This window comes from Phascolarctos cinereus, unplaced genomic scaffold (assembly GCF_003287225.1).
Source record: "Phascolarctos cinereus isolate Bilbo 61053 unplaced genomic scaffold, phaCin_HiC Scaffold_5;HRSCAF=322, whole genome shotgun sequence".
In the NCBI taxonomy this organism is placed as follows: domain Eukaryota; kingdom Metazoa; phylum Chordata; class Mammalia; order Diprotodontia; family Phascolarctidae; genus Phascolarctos; species Phascolarctos cinereus.
In genome coordinates, this window is record NW_027555958.1 from 338,918,163 (window position 1) to 338,943,847 (window position 25,685).

At 38.4% G+C, this 25,685-nt stretch overlaps 1 pseudogene; it reads right to left on the minus strand.

Moving 5' to 3' along the window:
• Positions 1-8,807: 8,807 nt before the first annotated feature.
• LOC110217853 (uncharacterized) lies at positions 8,808-9,557 on the minus strand (annotated as a pseudogene).
• Between the last annotated feature and the right edge of the window lie 16,128 nt (positions 9,558-25,685).

Genomic DNA, 25,685 nt, shown 5'->3' on the forward strand with positions numbered 1-25,685 from the left:
TACCACAACTCGTTCAGTCATAAATATAAAAGGGTATTATTTTTGAACCAGAGACCTAAATGAATGAATGAATAAATAAATAAATACTAAATATATCTTCTAAATAGAAAGACTTCAGGTTTCTCATGTCATTCTTAACCTTTAATTGTATTACTTTAATAATTTAAAATAATGATTAATACTGTATGCTTTGTTATAAAATACTGAAACTTTTTTCTTCCATTAATCTCTTGTGAGTAGAGGGTATTTCATTCTTTGTGTTTATATCTTCCAGCACCTAGCACAATGCTGGAATAAAGAAAATGTTTTTTAAAATGATTGTTAATTGATTGGTTGATTCATAATATCTCTTGGATTTGTCTCTTTCTCTTTGTCTCTACAGTTACTTAAAGCTATGGTCATCTCCAGCCTGGCCTACAGCAACTTACTCATTTCCAGGCTCCAAGATTACAGCACAACTCTCTCTTGTAGAATTTTACAAGCCTGTAAATATTTTTAATTAATTCTTTTTCTTCTTTTCTTTTTCTTTTTTTGCCTTGCTCACAAGTTAAGACCTTGTGTGTCAGCACACAAATGAATGGTGGGAATGGAAAGGCAAAGATAATGTAATTATTATATGTGCCAGGCATTTTGCTATGTACCACAAATGCAAATACAACTAAAAACAAAGGCCCTTTCTGCCTTCAAGTATCATATTCTAAAGGGGGAAGACAACATATTTTTAAAAATGCAGAAAGTGGGTGAATGGGGAGGAAGGAAGGGAATGAATTTACTTGACATTATGGTAGTGAACTTCAGAGAATAAATGATGGTGGATCTGGGGCCTTCCTCAAAATGGAGGTTCCAGAAAGAATGTACCAGTGAGAGTCAACTTACCAGTGGGATGCAGGGATAAAAAGAGAAGGTAGCTAGTGCAAAATGGCAAAGTCTCTATAGGCTAATTCCAACATCACTATGCTAACACCGCTACATTCACTCTCCATCTCCCACCCTATTTTAAAACAGTCTGCCCTTCTATGTGTATACCAATACCACTTGCCAGTGTATTCATCCTTTGGAAAGATGATCATAATGGTGGCTGCAACTTAACCTTCCAGTGTTCCACGTAGCTCTCTAAAACCACAAGTTACAGATGAAATCCCTACTGTGTAGATCAGTACTTGCCCTGCAAGTTATAGTCATGTAAATGCCTGGACCATTCAGAGGTTAAATGAATTGCTCATAGCCATATAGCCTAGAATTATCAGAGATGGGACTTGAACCCAAGTCTTCCTGACTCCAAGGTCATTGAACTGCTTTCTCATCTCTTCTCTGATCTTCTCTTCTCTGATCTTCTCTTCTCTGATCTTCTCTTCTCTTCCCTTCCCTTTGCTCCTCTCCTCTCCTCTTTTCTGTTTTCCTTTCTTCCTCCCATACCTTTCCTTCTCTTCGCCCTTCTCTTTCCTCCCCTCCCTTCCCTCCTATTTTCTTCTTTCTCCCCACCCTTTTCTCTTTCTTTCTCTCCTCCCCTTCCCCCTCTCTCTTTTTTTTTCCTTTTCCTTTCTCTCTCTCTACATATATTATTCACTACAACAATGAGTCAGGTTAAAAATTCTTACTGCTCTAAACATTCAACCAGGTTTTTCCCAAATTACTTCATTTCCTTTCCTCTGATCTGTTCTCATCCTCTTCCCTCTGCCCCCCTCAGGCAAATTTATTGAATATATTCTTTTTTTTAATTCTTTACCTTTTCAGAGACTTTTAAAGGCTATATCCTGTCCAAGAATACTTCAAACTGTCCAACTTCTCCCTTTCCATTATTCAAATAGCTACTGAAACCTCAGTTTCTCCATTGCTCTTAATTTTTCACCATCTTCCTTACTAAAATTTTGTGAACAAATTTATGTTATAAACATGTTTTACTCTAGGCTACCATCTCCACTATTTGCTTATTAACTTACACTTTACACTACTTAAAATTCTATATGAAATTATTATAGTGTATATCTGTCTTTTCTTCCATCCATATCTCATTTTTTATCATCAATAACTTATTTAAATGTATCAGGAGCAAGTTGTTTTAATTGCTTGCCATCCTTTTCTCATTTTTATTCTTTGTTTTGTTTTTGTACTAATTTTGACCTTTACTTTAATAAACCAGTTGTTTGACAGTACATAGACAGCTAATTCCAGAATGTCTCCCACATAAGTAATGAATCATTTTCTATCTATTAAAATATAATCAATTTCAGCTTTGTGACTTCATTTGTGATGTCACCATGTTCAGTCTTTAAATTATTTTTTCTATCAATTTTCAAAAATTTAATTATTTATTTACTTCTAAAATTCATTTTAAAATTTTTTTGAATTCCAAATTCTCTCGCCCATCCATTGAGAAGGCAAGCAATATGGTATCAATTATATATGTAAAATCATATGAAACATATTTCAATATTAGCCATGTTTTGAAAAAATGCAAGAAATAAATTATACTTCAATTTGCACTCAATTTATAAGTTCTTTCTCTAGAAATGGATAGCATTTTTCATCATGAGTACTTTGGAATTGTCTTGGATCATTGTATTGATCAGACTAGGTAAGTCTTTCACAGTTGATCATCATTACAACATTGTTGTTACTGTGTACAATGATCTCTTAGTTCTGCTCACTTCATTCTGTATCAGTTCCTATAAATCTCCTCAGGTTTTTATGAAAGCATCCTGTTCATCATTTCTTACAGCACAATAGTATTCCATCACAATCATATACAACAACTTGTTCAGCCATTCTGCAATTGATGGGCACCCCCTTAATTTCCAATTATTTACCACCAGAGAAAGAGCTGATAACGTGGTGTGCGTATGTTTTTTTTTTTAATCTCTTTGAGATAAAGAGCTAGTAGTGGTATTGCTGGATCAAAGGGGATGCACAGTTTTATAGCCTTTTGGACATTGTTCTCTAAAATGGTTGGACCAGTTTACAACTCTACCACAGTGCATTAGCATCCCAATGTTTCCACATCTCTTCCAGCATTTGTCACTGTCCTTTTCTTTCATGTTAGCCAATCTGATAGGTATGAAGTGAAATCTCAGGGTTGTTTAATTTGTATTTCTCTAAGAAATGGTGATTTAGAGCATTTTTTCATATGACTATAGATAACTTTGATTTCTTCTGCAAATTGTCTTTCATATCCTTTGACTATTTATCAATTGAGGAATGCTCTTATTTTTATACATTCAACTCAGTTCTCTATATATTTGACAAATAAGGCCTTTATCAGAGAAACTTGCTATAAAAATTTTCTCCCAGTTTCCTGCTTTCCTTCTAATTTTGGCTGCAATGGTTTTGTTTGTGGCTTTAAGAATTTGGAGGTGTTTAGGGGAAGCTAGGTGGTGCAGTGGATAGAACACCAGCCCTGAAGTCAGGAGGACCTGAGTTCAAATCAGCATCAGACCAAACACTTGACGCTTACTAGCTGTGTGACCCTGGGCAAGTCACTTAGCCCCAATTGCCTAAGAAGCAAAAAAAAAAAAAAGAATTTGGATGTGCTGCCATTTGGTGTATATTTCTTTAATACTGATATTTCTTCATTGTCTATTATGCCTTTTAGCAAAACATAATTTCTCTGTCTCTTTTAATTAGGTCTACTTTTGCTTTTCTTTTGTCTGAGATCATGACTCCTACCGTTTCCTTTTTTACCTTAGTTGAAGCATAATAGATTCTGCTCTAGCCCTTTATTTTAACTCTGTGTGTGTCTTTTTGCCTCAAGTGTGTTTCTTAAAAACAACATATTGTTTGATTCTGGTTGCTAATCTATCCTGCTATTCACTTCAATTTCATGAGTGATATCTCCTATTTGCATTCAGTTATGATTACTGTATATGTCCCTCCATCCTATTTTCTTCTGTTTATCCATCTTTTTCTCTATTTTTACCCTATCCCTCCTGAAATGTCTGTTTTGCTTCTGACCACTGCCTCCCTTAATCTGTTCTCCCTTTTATCACCACCACCCCTCTTTTCTCTCATCTTCTTCCCCTCCTATTTCCCTGTTGGGTAATATAACAATACAATATAACATATATGTATATGTGTATATATACACACAAAAATTCTTCCTTCTTTGAACCAATTTCAATATGAGATTCAAGCATTAGCTGCCACCACCATTCCCATTTTCCCTTCCACTGTAGCTCTTCCTTGCACACCTATTTTATGTGACATAATTTCCCCATTCCCTTCTCCCTCTTTCTTCATCTCTTTTTCATCCCTTCTTCTTTTTTTAGATCATCCCACTGAGGGGGAGACTGAGTGTTATATATGCACACACATATGATTTAAATGATTAAATTAATTAAATTCTAACAATTAAATATATCTACAAATGAACTTGGGATTTTCTTTCTATAATTAATTCATACTTGTGTCCCCTATCTATGTAGACTCCTTCTAACTGTCCTAACAATGATAAAGTTCTTAGGAGTAAAGTGTATCATCATCTGTTATAGAAATGTAAACAGTTTAACTTTATTGAGTCTTTTTTGAGTTCTCTTTGATGCTTGCCTTTCTATGCTTCTCTTGAATCTTGTGTTTGAATGTCAAATTTTCTATTCAGCTCTGGCCTTTTCATCAAGAATGTTTGAAAGCTGTGTGACCCTGGGCAAGTCACTTAACCCCAATTTCCTTGCCAAAAAAAAATATTTGAAAGTCTTCTATTTCATTAAATATCAATTTCCCTCTGAAGGATTATGCTATGTTTTTCTGGGTAGGTTATTCTTGGTTGTAATCCTAGCTCCTTTGCCTCCTGGAATATCTTATTCCAGGCCTTCCACTCCTTTAATGTGGAAGCTCAAAATCTTGTGTGATCCTGACTGTGACTCCATGAAATTTGAATAGTTTCATTCTGGTTGCCTGAAGTATTTTCTCTTTGGGATGGGAGTTCTAGGGGCAGCTAGGTGGTGCAGTAGATAGAGCACTAGCCCTGAAGTCAGGAGGACCTGAGTTCAAATCCAGCCTTACACCAAACAAATACTTGACACTTACTAGCTGTGTGACCCTGGGCAAGTCATTTAACCCCAATTGCCTAAAATTGCAAAAAAAAAAAAAAGGAGTAGAGATGAGAGCTCTATAATTTGGTTATAAAATTCCTGGGAGTTTTCATTTGGGGATCTCTTTCAGGAGGTGACTGGTGGATTTTTCCCACTTTTATTTTACCCTCTGGTTTTAAGATATTGGGGTAGTTTTCCTTTATAGTTTCTTGAAATATGATGTCTAGGCTCTTTTTTTGATTGTAGCTTTCAGGTAGTCCAATAATTTTTAAGTTATCTCTTCTCAATCTATTTTTCAGGTCAGTTTTTTTTTCCAATGAGATATTTTACATTTTCTCCCATTTTTTTTATTCAAAGTCAAAACTTTGTTTTACTGTTTCTTCATGTCTCATGGAGTCATTAGCTTCCAGATGCCCAATTTTTATTTATTTATTTATTTATTTAGGCAGTTGGGGTTAAGTGACTTGTCCAGGGTCACACAGCTAGTAAGTGTCAAGTGTTTGGTCTGAGGTGGGATTTGAACTCAGGTACTCCTGACTTCAGGGCCGGTGCTCTATCCACTGAACCACCTAGCTTCCCCCCCAATTTTTATTTTAAAGGAAATGTTTTCTTCAGTGAGCTCTCTGGCCAGAGACAGAGTTCCTAGAGCTCTAAACTTTAGTACTTAACACAGTACCTAGTACATAGTAGGTACTTAATAAATGTTTGTTGACATGACAACTTTCTGCTGAGTTACCCATCATTGAAACTGTTCAAGCAAGGGCTGGATGATCATTTGCCAGGAATGTTTGAGATGGGATTTCTGCATTGGCCAATAACATAGGTTAATGACCTCCAAGGTCTTTTCAATTCTGAGACTCTAATTATATTCCAATCACTCTACCACAACCCACCTTCTTATTTTATTCTGTTTCCCACTTTCTCAAATAATGTGTGAGACAGATCTTAATGACTCTGTGATATATTTTAAGAGAATATTTTAACATATTTCCTAGAAAATACTACAAATAACTCTTAGCGGATTAACATGAAACTTAACTATTTATATCCTTAAGCCAAAATCTTGTACTTGTTCCTTACTTTTCTATTCTAACAGGATTCATTAGTAACCAGTCATTTTTTGAAGTGCATGCAGTAGGAGACTACTTATGAAGTTCAACTTTTCTTTTCTTTTTAACTAAACTGAAAATAGATGATAATAAGGACATAAGGAATCTACCAACTAACCTGAACTAGATTGTACTTTTTGAAACAGGTTGTTTTGTTATTGCAACTCATTGTGAAAACATGAGAGGTACTGAAAATACAATGAGCATGTTTGTGGAGCAAGGAAACTTGAGCTCCATATTTCAAAAGGATGAGTTAACAATATAGAACAGCTGGACAGGGTAATAAAAGGAGGCATGATATTAACATCTATTCTAGCCAACTGGAATATTTCAAAGCCATTAGCATAAGAAACTTGGCCTTCAGCTTTTATCTGACCTACCTCTTTCTCCCTCTAGTGGCAACCAAATCAGGAAATATTTGCTCAGGCTGTCAAAACTTCCATACATCACTGTAAAATGACCCAGCTGTAACTAAATTCAGGCCAGACAGTTTCCCAAACAGAAGGTTCCCTGGACACTACTCACTATTTGGGTAACTTTTCACTGTTACCACCCCGAGGATAAGATATTTCTCACCAAAGCTCTAGCCCCAGGTATCACAATCTTCCCCTCTTTATACCATCCCACTCCTTCTGCTGACTGGATGCAGTATCTCCTACATGCAATTAGCTATTTAGAGAGCGAGACTGATTTAACAGTTTGTTGCAACAGCTGTGAAGGTGGCTAAAGCAGATAATTGTGAAGCCCTTAAAACCTGGTCAGACATCAAAGACACTAAGGTCATCCGCTGCAGTCCTGGCCATCGACAGTCATCTTGACTTTTGTCTTGCCACTGGACTTTAATGACTCTGGAAAGGAGAGTGAAGCTGCCGACATTGTGCAACTCTGCCTCACTTAAATCCAATTCGTGCACAAGTCAATACATCATCCCATAATGTCATTAGTCTTCTTCAAAAATGAAAGCCAGGGGCAGCTAGGTGGCGCAATGGATAGAGTACTGGTCCTGGATTCAGCAGGAGCGGAGTTCAAACCCAGCCTCAGATGCATAACACTTAGTAGCTGTGTGACCCTGGGCAAGTCACTTAACCCCATTGCCTAACCAACTTTAAAAAAAAAAAAGAAGGACAAACAATAACTATGTAGATATAAGCTATTTATAGAATTACAGTCTCATTCCTTTCCCTAGTATAGAATAGAGTACTATGTAGATGAGGTTTTTAGGGAAATATATATGTATGTATGTATATACATATATTTCTATTTCCTGATTCTATTTCTATTTCCTAATTCATTCTCCTTTCCATTTCTAATCTAAATCAGAGTTCTTTCCTGCAATCTTTCATGGCAATTGAGTAAATAAGATACTTTCTGTCATGGGATTATACATTTAGAATTGGAAGAGACGTTGGAGGTTATCTAGTAAAACTCCATCATTTTATAGGCAAGCAGACAACAAGCATTTATTAAGCACTTACTGTTTGCCAGGAACTTTCCTAAAGGCTCAGGATATAGATATTTGCAAAAAAGAAAGACAATTTCTGGGGCAAAACACATAAAAGAGAGCTAGCAGTGGGGCCTTCGTGGGTAAGTCCAGACGGTCAAAAGCATAGCCAAGATAATATAACACGGCTTGCCTGGGACCATCCCCAAAATGGAGGCCCTGGAAAAACTCACCAAAGGGGTGGCAAAGTGCAGAGAGTCATAAGCCTACCTGGGAGGGGAAGTTTTGTTCTTATTGTTGTGATTCAGTCATTCAGTTGTGTCTGACTCTTCACAACCCTATGGATTGTAGCATGTCAGGACCTTCTATTCTCCATTCTCTCCCAAAGTCTGCCCAAGCTCATATTCATTGTTTCCACGACACTGTCTATGCATCTCATCTTCTGCTGTCCCATTTTCCTTTTGCCTTCAATTTTTCCCAACATCAAGGTCTTTTCCAATTAGTTCTGTCTTCTCGTTAAGTAGCCAAAACATTTAAGCTTCAGCCTCAGTATCTGACCTTCCAGTGAACAGCCTGAATTAATTTCTTTAAATATTGACTGATTTGATCTCCTTGCTAAGGGACTCTCAAAAGTGTTCTTCAGCACCACAACTTGAGAGTCAATTCTGTAGCTCTCAGCTTTCCTTATAGTCCAACTCTCATAGTCATACATTATTACTGGAAGAACCATAACTTTGAATATGTGGACCTTTGCTGGCAAGGTGATATCACTGCTTTTTAGTATGCTGTCCAGATTTGCCATAGCTTTCCTTTCAAGGAAATTTCACAGCTGTAACTGCCATCTGTAGTTTGAGTCCAAGAATATAAAATCTGACACTACTTTCATTTCTTCTCTCTCTATTTGCCAGGAAGTGATGAGATCAGTTGCCAAGATCTTAGGTTGTTTGTTTTCTTTTTTATGTTAAGCTTTAAACCAACTTTTGCACTCTCTTACTTAATCCTCACCAGGAGGCTTATTAATTCTTCTTCTTCTTCTGCCCTCAGAGTGGTCTCATCTGCATATCTGAAATTGTTGATCTTTCTCCCATCAACCTTAATTCCAGCTTTTAATTTGTCCAGCCTGTCATTTCTCATGATGTCCTCTGCATATAAATTAAATTAATAAGGTGACAATATCCAGACATGTCATACTTCTTTCCAAATCTTAAATCAATCATTTGTTCCATATGCATTCTAACTTGCTTCTTGACCCACATACAGGTTCCTCAGGAGACAAGTAAGATGACCTGGTACTCCCATCTCTTTGAGGACTTGCCACATTTTGTTGTGATCCACACAGTCAAAGGCTTCAGGGTAGTCAATGAAGCAGAAGTAGATGTTTTTCCTGGAACTCCCTTGCATTCTCCATAATCCAGCAAATGTTGGCAATTTGGTTCTTTAGTTCCTCTGCATTTTCAAAAAACAACCTGCTCTTCCTCTGGTAGTTCACATATCACTGAAGCCTAGCTTGCAGAATCTTAAGCATCACCTTGCTGGCATGTGAAATGAGTGCAATTGTGTGGTAATTTGAATATTCTTTGGCATTGGCCTTCTTTAGGATCTTTTCCAATCTAGTGGCAGCTGTTGAGCTTTCTGAATTTGCTAGCATGTTGGGTACAGCGCTTCAACAGCATCATCTTTTAGAATTTTAATTAGCTAAGCTGAATTCCATCACCTTTGCTAGTGTAATTGTCAGCAGCGCTTCCTAAGGCCCACTTGACTTCTTTAGCCAGGATTTCTGTCTCTAGATCAGTAACCACACTATCGTAGTTAGTGGTGATGTTAAGATCTTTCTTGTATAGTTCTGTGTATTCCTGCCACCTTTTCTTAATCTCTTCTACTTCTTTTTGGTCCCTACCATTTCTGTCTTTTATCATGCCCATTTTTACATGAAACTTTCCTTCTATATCTCTAATTTTCTTGGAGATCTCTTGTCTTTCCCATTCTATTGTTTTCTTCTATTTCTTTGCATTGTTCATTTAAGAAAATCTTCTTATCTCTCCTTGCTGTTCTCTGCAATTCTGCATTCAGTTGACTATATCATTCCCTTTCTCCTTTCCCTTTCACTTATCTTCATTCCTCAGCTATTTGTAAAGCCTAATCAGAGAGCCATTTTGCTTTCTTACTCTTCTTTTTCTTTGGTGTGTTTGCTTGGTTCAGGTTCTTAAATTGCCATTCTGCATCTTTCTTTCAGTAGTTCTCATTCCTTTTCCAATTTTTGCCTCTAGTCCTCTCATTTTATTTATTTATTTTTTAAATTAACTCTATTTGAGATTCTTGCTTCTTCTCTTCCAGGAATTAATTCTAGTAGAATTTGTGTGGCTGCCATATTTTTCTTTGAAACTTTTCTTGTAAATGTTTTGGAATCATTCTCTTCTGGGTTTGTGTCTTTAGCATCCCTGTCAGCCTAATAGCTTTTTATAGGGGCGTTCTTTTTTGTTTGCCCATTCACCTAGCCTATTTCCTGACTTTGGACTTGATGTTAGATCCCAGCTCTATGACTTCTAGAGGGAAGTCGCTGCTTTCTTGAACTGTCCAGTGTTGTGTTGTTCCATGATCTCAGGGACAACTCAAGCTCCCGAAGTGGTCTAATCCAAGGTAAAGTCTGATTGCTGCCTCCCTGGTCTAAGGAGCAATAGTAGAATGCTGCTGGAATTAGCCACTGTCAGCCAGCTGGGGAACTCTGCTAGGTCAGTTACAGAACTGCCAGCTTCCCTTTGGTCTGAGATTTGTCCCCTGGTTCTTCCTCTGAAGGCTTTAGCTTGGGCTAAAAGTTAGAACTGAGATTTTTCTCTGTTCTTGGAGCCCAGAGTGGAGGGAGGGGAGAAATTCGTGATCTAGAACTGGATAGTGAGTAACAAAGCTGCCAGTTGGCACCTGTCTCCATTGAGGTGCTATAGTATGAGTCTGGAAGTGCTGCAGTCTGGGTCTGGGACCTCCACTTATATTGGAATGCTCCAGAAGTGCCATGTTCCTGGCCAGACCCCATCCCTAGTGTCTGCAGACCTTTCTGTTTGTCTCCCTCCCCTGAGCTGGGCTGGAAAAATGACTCACTGTGACTTTTTCTTGGATTTCCTCATCCAGATTCATCTGCTGTGTTTTCTAGATTTGTTTGGAGATGTTTTGGTGGGGTATTTTCTTCCTGTTACTCTGCCACCTTGGCTCCACCCTGAAAGGAAACTTCTTTACAATCAAGCTATATTGCTAAAGTCAGGAACTTCCCTCTCTCAAATCCCCCTTCCTATTTCCTGACTGCACAACTTATTGCTTTAGATCACTAAAGAATCCTGGTGCTTCAGTCTGTTTCTTCCAGTGTAAAATAATAGTATAATCATTTATGTGGAAAATCAATAAAATATAGAATATTCTGATTAAAAATTTACCTGATTTAATCATTTTTTGTCTATGAACCATTTCTCTTCTACTTTCTTCTGCTGTTTAAGGGAGCATGTGCAGAGGTAATCAACAAGATTATTTTTTGCAAAGAAAAAATAAATCCTTGATAGCTGGATTACTTTTCTTAAAAGTCAAGTATAATAATTCAAGCATTCCCAGACCCCATCAGTTCTGCCTTTGAAATTATTCCCATTCTCTGTCTCTGTCTGTCCATCTGTCTGTCTCTTTCTCTCTCTGTCTCTCTGTCTCTCTGTCTCTGTCTCTCTCTCTCTCTCTCTCTCTCTCTCTCACACACACACACACACACACACACACACACACACACACACACACAGAGAGCAAGACAGGGGGAAGAATGTGTCAGATATCTCAAATCATCCACCACCTTGAACACTGTCTCCCTCAGACTCTAATGAAAACAGGCTAGGACCCTGCACTCAAGAGCCTTGAGAATAACAGTGTCCTACAAAGTTGATTCTAGCTCAGACCCCACAGCCATCATTGAGAGGAGAAATCATTGAGGAAAAGAGGCCTACCTTTCTCATTACCACCACCAACAACTAATGGAGTTTCACGTAGGAGGGACAGCAAGGGAAGGCTAGTGTCACTGGATCACAGAGTACTTGAAGAGGAGTAAGGTATAAGAATACTGGATAGGTAAGAAGAGGCCAGGTTACAAAGGGCTTTGAATGACAGAGGATTTTCTATTTGATTCAGAGGGCAATAGGGAACCACTGGAGCTTATTGAATAGGGATTGAGCTGCTTTGATTTGGAGCTCTGGGCTGTAAGAAAATCCCTTTGACAGCTGAATAGAGAATGGACCAGAGAAAGGGGTTTTACTTAGATAACTTTATTCCAAAGTAATTCATAAAGAGTACATCAAAATTCAGTTCAATTCAACAAGCATTTGTTAAGTGCCTACTCTGTACACAACATTATAATAGGTGCCAGAAATTCAAAGCACAAAGCCAGAGTCCCTGCCCTCAAGTAGTTTATGTTCTACATGGAAAGATGTAGCATGTGCTCAGATAAGTAATACCGTATAAAAAGTAAATATAAGGTAATTTCTTGAGGGAATACAAACAGCTTGGGCAGATCGGGAAAGGCCTTATAGTGGTAATCACTAAACCTTGAAAAGAGTTAGAAAATCCCAAGAGATAAAACTAAATAGGTTGAATAATCCAGGTATGGTGGATAACCTATGGAGGCAGGAGGTAGGGATGGAATGTTATCTAAGGGAATGGTGTGTGTATGTCAGTTTGGCTGGAATGTAGAGCGTGTAAGGAGGAATTGAAACCAGTCTGGAAAGATAAGTTGGAGCCAGATTGTAATGGATTTTACATGCCAAATGGTGGAATTTGTACTTTATCTAAGGAACAATAGGGACCTTGAACAGCAAAGTGAGTATAAGTGAAATGATCCATGAGGTCAAAGAAGTACTAATCAACTAGGGTGGATCCAAGAAGGCTTCCCAGAGGAAGTGGCATTCAAGTTCCATTTCTAAGGTAGCATAGGAATTCAGCATATAGACATTGGTGAGTGAGATGAGGAGAGCATTCCAGGCACAGGAAACTGCTTGAACAAAGACTTAAAGAGTGAAATTGACATAGGACATGTACAGGGGAGGGTATGTAGTTTGATCTGATTGTAGCATAGAGCATTGGCCTTCAAAATGAGTACTGTGGTCTGTAAGAAAGGTCATGGCATGATCTCAAGGTTCAAACAATCACTGAGTGGGAAGAAGAGTAGTAAGACAGGTAATATTCCAACCCTCCCTTTGATAATCAATTGTTGATATTGTCTCTTACACAACCACACTTGTCCTTAACCTCTAACATTCTCTAATTCTACCTCCCCCTAAAAAAGCTCCCAACATCTCCTGCTCTGAGCTGGCCATTGGCCCTGGAAAGGCAGCCACTACCAGAGCACCCACAGCAAGAGCTGTGTGAGTACCATTGGGAGAATTTCTCTCCCTCCATACTCTTTCTAGATCACCTTGTGGCTACAATAGGAGATCTTCAAAAGGTGGGTTCTTCACCCTTGGACAGTGACCAGTGAGTAAAAACCTCTTTCCCCACTCACCCATCTCCTTTTCATTGTGGTTGGAACCAAGTGAGTCACATAAGAAGAGTAGACTTAGATGAGATATAATCTTCATTGGAGAGGGGTGGGGAGGAAAGACATAAGCATTTATACAATGCCTACTATGTGCCAGGCACTGGGCTAAGCATTTTTATAAATGTCAACTGATCCTCACAAAAACTGGGAGGAAGGTGCTCCTATTATTCCCATTTTACAGTTGAGGAAACCAAGGCAAACAGAGGTTAAATGACTTGCCCAAGGTCATACAGCTAATAAGTGTTTGAGGCTGTATTTCAACTCAGACGTTCCTGACTCCAGGCCTAGTGCTTTATCCAAATTGTCAAGTGTCCCTTTACGTTGTCTTTGAAGACCTCTTTATTTTATCAATTTATATTATCAGTTGAGACTTCTTTACATTATCTTTTCCACTCAACCCATCTTTCTTGTAAGTTTTCTTATTACTGTCAAGAGTACCACTATCCTTCCAGTGATCTGGGTTCTCACAAACTTAGTAAGACTGTGATTTCTCACTCTCCCTAGAGATCCTACATGGCCGATCAGATTGCTAAATTTTGTCATCTCTGCCAACATATCTCCCCTCTATTCTTTGAGCAGCAACCAATCTAGATTAGGCCCTCATGACCTGTCCTCTGTACTAATTGGTCTCCCTACTCCAGTCCATCCACACAGATGCTTCAATGATATTTCTAAAGTGCAGGTCTACCCATGTTACTCCGCTACTCAATAAACTCCGATGGCTCCCTATTGAATCTAGGATCAAATATTATTTCCTCTTTATCCCATTCTTTTTAAAATGTCTAGCCTTATATAAGTTTCATAATGTGTATAATTATTTTAGAGTAATATATGTATATAATTTATAAATAAGTAAATATATGGATATGGTGTGCTTGCCCAAAATATTTTTCTGGATAAGGCTTCCGGATCAAAACAGTTTAGAGTCCACTGGCATAGGATACAGGGAAGGTTGTGGTTTTGAAAAAAGGCTGGAAAGGTAAGGTGGCATCAGACTTGGAAGAATCAAATGGATTTGGAAGAGGAGTTTGAACTTTTGTAGTTAGATGAGAAAGGCTAAAAAGGATTTTTTTTTCATGTTAAATGAAACTGATTTCTTCATCTCCTCAGCAATTTTTTCTTAGGAGGAAGTATGTTGTATAGTTGAAAGACCTGAGTTTGAGCCCAATTCTGCCATTTATTAATGTGTGACACTGGACAAGCCACTCCAAACCTTCCTTCTTCCAGGCTTTCCTATTTTTGTCAAAGGCACCATCTTTCCAGTCTCCCGGCTTTGTAAAGCTTCATACTCAATTTCTTCCTTTCCCTCACCCCAGATCAATTAGCTGTCATTTCTACCTTCACAGCATTTCTTAGCCTCATCTCTCCACTTACACAGCTATTACCTTTAATTAGGATTATTGCAGCCACTTCCTAATTAGTCTCCCCATTTCAAGTTTTTCCCCGTGGCACTGCTGCCAAAGCAATTTTCCTTAAATGCAGATCTGATCATGTGACTCTTCTGGTCTCTCTCCAATATCTTCCTATTGTCTCTAGGTTACAATGTAAACTCTTCTGTTTAGCTTTTAAAGCCCTATGCAGCCTGGCCCAAGTCAACCTTTCCACTCTCGTTGTGTGTTATTGCCTCTTCCAAATTCTGCAATCAAGCCAAGATGACCTTTCTGTTCCTCCTCTACCTTGCTTCAACTCCACTCTTTCTCCATGCTTAGAATGCACTCCCTTCTCACTTTGCCCTCAGAGTCAATCAGTCAGTTGACAAGCATTTATTAATCAACCAATGCACATTTATTAAATGCCTAATTTATGCCAGGTACTATGCTATTAAGTGTTTACAATGTGCCGGGAATTGTGCTAAGCACTGGAGATACAAAGACGGAGAACAGTTCCTGCCCTTAGGAAGCTTACATTATTGTGAGAGAGACAACATACTCTTTATACAATTCTATACATACAAAATATATACAGAGTAAATTGGAGATTATCTCATAGGCAAGGTACTAGAAAGTCCCTCTCTTCCTTTAAAATGTAGCTCAATCACTGTCCTTTACATGAAGCCTTTCCTTCTTTATCCTCTCAAATGCAAATATCCTCCCTCCCAAACTGCCTTGTATTTAACTACTCTGTGTGTATTTGTAGCATTTAGATAGTGCTTGGCACATAGTAGGTGCTTAGCAAATGTTATTGACAATTGATTATGATTATTGTATTTATATCACTTAGCGCCTAGCATGGTCACCCTCACAGGGTGGATATGTAGTAAATGTTTGTTGATTGACTGATTCCTACGGGTCCATCAGATTTAATATTCTGTTATTCTGTAAATTAAGGGGAGATACTCAGCCATTAAGGTAAAGGAGTTTGTTCTCTAGAAACTGGAGAGAACAGATACCTGTCAGAATAGGGCGTTTAAAACCAGCAATATAAAGGATTATTCAATCCCAAGTAAAAAGATTCCTAATCTAAGCTCAAACTCAAACATCAATTACAAATTGAGAGTCCTTAAGTGCAATGCAAAGGTGTGTGAATGCAAGCAACCTAAAACCAAACAATGGAAACAGATAAAGGAAAATGACCTTCACCCTCTATCTCTGCATTATTTTTAGAAATGTTCTACTGGTGTGACAGAAAGAGGCCTGCAGGAGGAGGTGATAATTGTGAGTTCAATTTCTACTTCTTTAAACCAACAAGGCTTGGGACTTAATCTCCTTGAGAGTTTGCTCATCTGTGAAATGGAGGTGATAGATTCTATTCTACCTTTTGGGGGGGTTGTTGTGAGGTTCAAAGGGCTTTGAAAAGTATAAATTGCTGCAGAAATGAAAAGTATTATTTATTATAAAGTTCTCTCACATGGGTATTACATTTGATCTAGTCAGAATTTTAAAAGTAATTTCTATGTGGAAGAGGAAATTGAGGGGAAAGTGTAAAAATTTAGATTTCCTTAGAGATTCAACCATAGAACTGTCATTTAAAAATTCCTTTCTTAGTCTTAACTCAGTCTTATCAAGAAAAAACTGGCAACATATAGAATTATAATAACAGAAATGACAATCCTATAGTAAGTAGCACAACCAAATCCAAATAATCTGAAAGCTCAAATTACTGGCTTTATTTGGATTTTCCCCTTTTTGACCGCTGCCCCTATGAACTCCTATGGTGTTTTATGGCTGTACCACTCATCTTGGCATTTACTCATATCTCTTTACTATCCTTTCAATGTGTCTGTTTTCTTTTCCTATCCAGACTATAAGCTCTTTGAGAGAAGGTCAAGTCAAGCAGCGTTTATTAAATGCTTACTATGTGCCTGCACTGTGCTAAGTGCTGGGACTACAAAGGAAGGTCAAAACGGTCCCTGACCTTACGGAGTCACAATCTAACACATGAAAACAACTATGTACAAACATAATTGAAGATAAATTGAAGATAATCAACAGAGGGAAGAGACTAGCATTAAAGTGGATCAGCAAAGGTTTCTTGTAGAAGGTGAGATTTTAATTGGGACTTGAAAGAAGCCAGGAGGTGGAGATGAGCAGGGAGGAAATTCAGGCAGGGGAGAATGCTTGGAGTCAGGAGATGGAATGTCTTGTTGTGTAACCAGCCACAAAAGGGGCCAGTGTGCCTGGATCATAGAGTGTGGTGTAAGGAAAGAAGGTATAAGAAGGCTGGAAAGGTAGGAAGGGGTCAGGCTATGAAGGGCTTTAAAATCCAAACAAAGGATTTTATATTTGATCCTGGAGGTAATAAGGAGCCACTGGAATTTATTGAATAGGGGAGTGACTCAGACCAGCATTTAGGAAGATGATTGTGTTTTATGGTCAGGTATATCATTTAGGGACAGCTAGATAGCACAGTGGATAGAGCATTGGACCTGAAGTCAGGAACACCTAAGTTCAAATTCAGCCTCAGACACTTACTAGCTGTGTGACCCTGGGCAAGTCACTGTTTGTGGCAGTTTCCTAATCTGTAAAAATGAGCAGAGAAGGAAATGGCAAACCACTCCTGTATCTTTGCCAAGAAAACCCCAAATGGGGTCATGAAGAATCAGACATGTGTGAAATGACTCAGCAATAGCAAAATATTATTTAGAGAGGTACAGATTCCAGGGTGAATTACAATTAGGGCCCAACTCATCCTAACCCCTGACCTTTTTTTTTGTTTTTTTAAACTGGACCTCCGATTTTATTTGTTTAGATAACTCTCCTTCAAGGACAGTCCTGTACCAATACAGATAGGCACCTGCGTTGCAATTTATAATCTTAGAGAGCTACTTGTAGCAACAAGAGGTTCAGTGACTTGGCCAGAATCTCACAGCCAGACAGTAGGAAGCCAGAGCCTTCCTGATTCTGAGGCCAGCTCTCTGCCCATTAGGCTATACACCCTCTCAAACATAAATGAAATCAGGTGAAGAAAAACATCTATTATAGCCTTAAAGGGAAAGACCTTCAATTTAACTGCATTCCATAAGCTTTTATTAAGCACGTACTACTATGTGCCAGGTATATAAAGACAAAAATTAAAACAACCTCTACCCTCAAGGAGCTTACATTCTCTTTTGGAGAAACATGTGCAGGGGCAGCTAAGTGGTGCAGTGGATAGAGCACCAGGCCTGGAGTCAGGAGGACCTGAAATCAAATCTAGCCTCAGACACATAACACTCACTAGCTGTGTGCCTTTGGGCAAGTTACTTAACCCCAATTGCCCTCACCAAAAAAAAAAAAGAAAGAAACATGTGCAAAGGTAAGTAAATTCAAGATTTTATTTTTTATTTTTCTTTATTTTTTATATTTTTATTTACTTATTATATTTTAATTAATATATTATCATTTAATATATTTAAAATGTATTTATTATTATAGAACAAATATTTATTATTTAAATTTATTTTATTTTTATTCATTTTGAACTTAAATATATACAGACAAAAAAAGAATAATTCCACATACACAGAATAGCATAAAGATTCATTATAAAACCATGAATTTGCATTTTATACTGTTTATTTTTTTTAAAATTATGTAAATACTATACATCATTTTCAAAGCTATTCTGCTTTCTATGCTTCCTTCTAAATTTTCTTCTCTTCTCTGCTGTATACTGTTTATATTTTTCTCCTCCCTCCCCACTCCTGTACACAGCATAATATAAAGAGAGGATTCTATATATAATCATGAATTTCCATTTCAGACTGTTTATGTTCAAAAAAAAACTTACGTAGTAAATACTGCACATTGTTTTCAAAGCTACCTTGTTTTTCCATGCTTCTTGCCAAGTTTTGTAAACAGAATTAATTAAAAAATAATAATCTGGGGGCAATGGCAGGTAAAGAATCTCCATTTAAGGAGAGTGACCAGGCCACTCATCTCTTCATTTCTCCCATGGCTGCACTCCTTCTGACTTCTCTACCAAACACTGACTTGGCCACCCTTCCTGTCCCTTTTTCAGGTTGCTTTTGTGTGTTATCTTTCCCCATTAGATTGTAAGCTCCTTGAGGGCAGGGGCTGTCTTTTCAGTATTTGTATTCCCAGAGGATAGCACAGTGCTTAGCACATAGTATGTGCTTAATAAATGTTTATCGACTGACTGATGGCCGAAAGGCATTGATAACCTGGGGGATCAAGTATATGCAGATATTTTGCGATTTTTTTTCCTGTGCATTTACTGTGTGATGCCGAAGACAATGCTGCTGAGCCAGAACTAAGTGAGCATGCCAAAAAACAAGTCATTCTTTTTTTGCTGGTGGTGACAGAGGCAAGGACAGACAGCTATAAGCCTCCAGATGGGAGGTCCGGGCTATCATGCAGCCTCCAGCATGTGCCATGGCTGTTTTAGTGTGTCTGTTGTGTTTTGTTCCTTTTTACTCTTAGGCAAATGAGTGTTGGAGGTAGAATGACTAGTCTAAAACCTTGTGAACTTTGAAAGGTCAGAAATACCAGTAGAGACCCAGGAATTAGAGATGGTAACAGAGTTTGCCAGGAGCAAATCAGTCCAGTGAGGAGTGCATCCCTGATGTACAGCCTGCCAAATCCAGAGGCGTTGTCACCTTTATTTTACTTTTTTTATTTTATTCTATTGTGTTTTATTTTATTTTTTGCTTTGGAAATAGAGGTTAAGTGACTTGCCCAGGGTTACACAGCTAGTAGCTGTCAAGTGTCTGAGGCCAGATTTGAATTTAAGTCCTCTTGACTCCAAGGCCAGAACTCTCTCCACTGTGCGGCTAGCTGCCCCGGCTTTGTCTCCTTTAGATGTAGACTTGATGGGGCAAATGCTTTCTAGCAACCGCTTTCAGTGTGAGCTCACTCTCCTTAGAACCAAGGTAATAAAGGGGAGACTGTGCCCTATTTGGGGGGAGAAGATGTGCTTGTACTTCTTACTGTATCTTCTTAGTAAATATCCTTTTGTAAGAAGTAGTTGATGTTAAAGTGGGGCAGCTCAGTTGTACAGTGGATAGAGTGCTAGGCCTGGAGTCAGGAAGACTCTTCTCACCGAATTCAAATCTGACCTCAGACAATTACTAGCTGTATGACCTTGGGCAAGTCACCTAATCCTGTTTGCCTCAGTCTCTTCACCTGTCAAATGAACTGGAGAAGGAAATGGTAAACCATTCCAGTATTTTTGTCAAGAAAACCCTAAATGGGGTCTTGAAGAATTGGACATGACTAAAACAAATGAACAACAACAACTGATGTTAACTGGTTATTAGTGATTTGGAGGAGATATCAATGGGTAAAATGATATTGGGGAAGTAATCACTGGAGGAAGGGAATGACTAGAATAGGAGCTCAAGCCAATAACCTTGCAAAGACAGCCAAAACCCTCAGGGGTATCTCTAGGACCCTGAGGGAGAGTTGTAACAAACCAAGTTTGGGGAACCAGATCTACTCCCTTTAAGTGTGGGTCAAGACAGTAAGTGCAGAGACTTACTATAAGCAAAATGGAGTCTTCCCCTGGGATGTCCCTCTGAGAGGTGAGAGATAAGCTTCTAGGCCTTCACCTCTCTTCTGTTCTCCACACCATGTCATCTGCCATTTGCCCATCATACTTAGCTCCATCCCACCAGAACCCTGGTCTCTGCACCTTGGAAACTATGCGTGGATAGGTGAACTTTCATCTAGTCTTACCAGACACCAGGCCTTCTGCCAATTTCCAGTCATCTTCACACCATTCTTCTGCCTTCATCTTCTACCCACCCCACGCTTTGCAGCTTCTAAGCAGTTGCTTTCTAGCTGAAGGATGTGGTGTCTCAGCTACAGGGCTGATGTGCTGCTGGGCTGGATTGCAACTTCTCAGGGTTGTACTTCTCATTGGGTCTGGCAGCTAGCAGACTCTGCTTATGGACCATTAGAACAATAGTGGTTCTATTAGGACAAAAGGTACTAGAGGGGCGGGACCTGTGTTGTTTACTCACATCTAAATCCCTAGAGCTTAGCACAGTTCTTGGCACACAGTAAACATTTAATACGTATTTTATGTATCTATCTGTTGTCTATCTATCTATCTATTCTTCTATCTATCTTTGCTTTTAAAAAGTCTTCATTTTGCAAGTTGATTAGGCATGCCAATGCCTTTCTATTAATTCCTAGTTCATAAAAACCAAATGTAGGAAAGAGGAAGTTAGGAGAATCATTGCTTATTTTGAAATTCCAATGCTAGCCTGTGTTGCATATCATATTTACACATCTTAAATAGAAAAACACAAAGGATCTCCTATTAGAGATATGGAGACTGATTTTAGAAAGACTGCCCAATAAAATGTGAACGTGTTTTAATAAACATTCTTCTGCATCCCTACGGGAGGAGGAGGTAATTGGCTTCTGCTTGGAAAGGAAAAAGAAAAAAGCCCCAGTAATATTTGTGAAAAGGAAGAGGATGCATGTGTTTCCTGGTCTCTTCACTACAAGTAAGGTGCAGCATCAAGAACGGAGTCGGTTAAGAGCTGGACTGTCAAACATTCTAGCTTACAGGGCAGATTTTTTTTTATCCTGCCAATACAAACAATGATCTATGGGGATATTCAATTCAGATTTTGGGCCCAGAAACACTCTCTTTAGAGCCAAGATTAGAGAGTGAGAATGCTCAGACATGGGCTGAAGTAGGTAGAGGAAAAATTGCTTTTGTACTAGTGCTTTATAGTGAAGAATGGAAATCTCATTTCTCTCCTGTTTATAGAACGGAGTTTGTGTTGGTTCGTGTATGTTGAGTGTAGAAAGAAGTGATTTGCCTCAATATACAGGAAAGCCATAAAAGAGCAATGATCTTTCAGCATGGGTCTTTGAAGCCAAGTATCATTTAAAACTATTACCATATAGATGTATGTGTGTGTGTGTGTGTATACATACATATATTTACACATGTATATTTCTCTTTTTAAAAAGTATTATTGATCCTTTTGTTTTTATACTATAGTCATTTCCTGATCGTTCTTTTTCTCTTTCTCTCCCTTTCTCTTTCTTCTCCCTTTCTTCCCTCTCTCCCTTTCTTTTTCTTTTTTCTCTCTTTCTTCCTTTGCTCCTCTTTCTCTTCCCTCCTTGTTCCCTTCCTCTTTTTTTCTTCTTAAAACCGTATATCCTTTTTATTGTTAAATCATAAAAAGGTACCAAATTAAAAGAGCAAAATTACAGGAGACAATATAACTATTAGAAGAATTGAAGGGAGTGGGAAAGGCAAAGGTAGAATTAATGAACATGGGAAGGATAAAGTTGAGTACAACAATGAACTTGGGCTGGAAGTTACTAGCAAGCAGCAAATACTACAGACATGCCCTACCTTAGGAAATGGTCATTTCCTAAGATTTCCTACCCCCACCATGCTATGTTTTCTATATTAAATGAGGTCTATTTGGTTTATGGTGTATAATTTTATTATATTTATGCTATTGCCTCATATGCTGTGTATGTGTATTCTGTTTATGCATATGCTCATGCTTGCTGCACATAACTGTATGCGCTCCAATTTGATCTTCCTGGCAACTAGAGGTATTATGTGATTGAAAAGAACCTGGTCACCTTAGCTTCACATAGTTCCTTTGCATTGGGTCATTTCCAATATATTTTGAAAGGATATAAACTAATCCGCAGAGTATATCAGGTATTTGGAATGGAATTTCTAATCTTAAGTCAGGTAAGAGACTGGGATCGGAGAGCCCTAGCTTAGCAAGAAAAGTTAAATTCCAAAGACAGATTAAGGGCATCTCTAGATGGCTGGTGAAGGGTTTGTCTCACAAAAGAGCTAAGATGGTCCATACGTCTATCAAACCAAAGAGCTGGCTGACCCTCCCCCTGCCCAAGCTAAAGACCAGAAGCTGGTTGCAGAGAGTATAAGCAGTAGAGATACACTGGCTGCAGAGAGCGTAAACAGTAGAGATACCTCCCCATCCAGCAGAGACAACATCATAGATATCACGGATATCCAGCAACTATGGAAATGTCCAGGAGGTGACTAGCAGTGGGACAGAGAGAATAGTATAGCAGAAGACCCCAGTTCAGCAGATAAGGCAGATCTCCCTATGACGTCTCTAGACAGCAACAGTAACTGTGCAGCATCAGCAGCATGAATTGCCTTGGCCAAACATAATCCTTTTCCTCTGCATTCTGGCCATATATGCTCTTCCTTACATGCACTTTGGTCACACCTGTTTTCTATATGTGTGCCCCTTTATATCTGTTACCATTGCATGTCCACTCTTCCCACTGACATCTTGTATGTTTGTGTGATAAGTTTATGGGGAAAATGTTCTATTGTTACTTTGCATATTAGGCTATTTTATGAAATGCCTTTGCTTTGAACTAATTGTGTTCTTTGGATGACTAGTTAAAATAAATATATTGGTGGGGGCTTGTAAACCATGAACTATGGTTTTGAGTGGATATGGATTTATAGCATACCTTTGAGTACAGGGTAGCCTGTTTGAGGGGACCCTCACACAAACAGAGGTACCCGCAGGTGATGCACTTGTACTCCCAACCCCACGAGATTATGATCAAACAAGGTAAAGCACTTTGTCACCAGAAGGCATTATGTAAAAGTCAGTTATTACTGTTGGTAATAGTAGTATATCATAGTTAGGGCTTAGGGCAGAACCACCCCAAGGACTTTTTCTCTGTATCAGATTTTGCAGTGACAAAGCACAGAATATTAATTTTTTTTAAACAGCACATATGCCACTTTCCCCTTTCTTTTCATATACCTGGATATCACTTGTCTTTTAAGCCTTAGCTCAAGACTCAGCCTTTCCAAGAAGCATTCCCTGATCACCTTCCTCCTCCTCCTCCTCCTACCGCCCTTCCTCCTACTACTTATAGGCAACAAGATGGCCCAGTGGATAGAGTTCTAGGCCTGGAGTTAGGAAGAAAGACCTGAGTTCAAATCTGAACTCAAATACTTACTAGTTATGACCATAGGCAAGTCATTTAAGATCTATTTGCCCCAGTTTCTTTAACTATGAAATGGGGATAATAATAGTGGGATAAAAAGGAATAATATTTGTCAATTGCTTAGCACAGTACCTAGCACATAATAAATGCTATATAACTTCTTATTTCCTCCCTTACAACAAAGTCAATCAACATAGAGAACACATTTGACATTGTATTTATTCAATAAGTATTTCTTAAGTATCTATTATATAAGAAGCTTTGTGCTAGGTACTGAAGATACAAACACATAAAAAGGAAAACAGTTTTTGCCTTCAGAGAGCTTATATTATTTTGGAAGAAAATACATGGAAAATACATGGAAAACTCAATGTAAAATACATAATAACAACAATAACAATAATAACAATATTTATATATGGCTATAAGGTTTACAAAGTTCTTTATAAATATTATCTCATTTAATCCTCATAACAACCCTGGGAGGTAGATACTATTATTATTTCCATTTTAGACTTAAGGAAACTGGGGCAGAGGTTAAGTGATTTGTCCAGGATCACGCAGCTAGTAAGTATCTGAGGATGGATTTGAGCTCAAGTCTACCCAACTCCAGACCCATCACTCTAAACACTGAACCACCTAATGCAGTAGTCTCTCACAGGAGAGCAGTAACATTTGGGGAGAGTTGTATATAACATTGTACTCCACAGTCATCATGATGTATACCATAATGAAATTTTCATTTGCTCAATTATAGTGTTAATCCTTGATGTCATCTTCTTCTTGTTTTATTGTTCGGTCATTTCAGTTGTGTCTGATGCTTCGTGACCCCATTTGGTGTTTTCTTGGCAAAGATACTGGAGCAGTTTACCATTTCCTTCTCCAGCTCATTTTACAGATGAAGAAACTGAGGCAAAGAGGGTTAAGTGACTTGCCCAGGGACACACAGCTAGTAAGTGTCTGAGGCCAGATTTGAACTCAGGAAGATGAATCTTCTTGACTCCAAACCTCACACTCTATCCACTGCACCACCTTGCTGCCTTCCTGGTGCATAATAAATACTTAATAAATGTTTATTGATTGATGGATGACAGAAGGAGGTGAGCACAGAAATGGCTCCATTGTGTTTTTAAGGACAAGAAGGGGAGCAACAATTTGGATGCTTTTGGTAATGTATTTTTCTGCAAAACTGAACACAGTATTTTATGGGTTAATAAATGATTTTGAAAACCCTCTAAAGCCCAGATCTTGTTCCAATATTATTTCCTGTAAGAAGGCTGCTGAAAATGCTGACAGAGCTGAATAATGCAGCTCCAATTTAAGACATAGAGTTCTGTATGAAAGACATGAATTTCCTCTTTGCCATGAAGCTCTACAGATTCAGAAACTGGCAGAAGTCCTTTGTCTAACTATTTATTCTTGCTGACCCAGGGACTACATAGATCTAATGTAGCTTGTTCCATTTAGAAAATCTGAAACCAAAACAATCAGCTACCCACTGGTTTCTTTCCAAATATGGTTTTGCTTTTCAGGCCAGAGCACAAATACTGTGGGGCTGTCACACGGCAATGATAGGTTTGCCATATGCCAACTCTGTACAAGGCACATTTCCTCGCTCTCTCTTGGGGGAAGAAAATGTCATGTTTATAAATGTGAAGAGAGAGTGGGAGTGTATATGAGCAGGGCAGATGGAAAGTGTCAAACAAAAATAAGGGCTCAGAAAATAAGAAAAAAATCTTCCCTCAACCTCCATCACCCCATGTTTACATTGGGAATACTTGATGTCAAAACAATTGGATAAAATGTGAAAAAAAACTAGCTAACTGGTTGTTTGATCTAAGAGTATAAGAGGAATAGTTTGACTTGTCTGGGGGATGTTATTCCCTGGGTTCACTACCTTTAACAGCAGCTCATTCATCTGTTTATTTATCTGTATGGGAGACCAAAGAGTCGTGTATAAGCAAGAGCAACAATGTTCTGAAGACAAATTTCTATAGGAGATGCAGAGGAGACAGAGTCTATAGAACTAGGTATGGACGTGAGACCCAAAGGTAATCATCACTGATGGACATTTGTATAGCACTTTGGGTGGGTAGGTGGCACAGTGGATCGAGTTTTGGGCCTGGAGTCAGGAAGACTCCTCTTCTCAAGTTCAAATCTGGTCTCAGACATTTACCAGCTGTATGACTC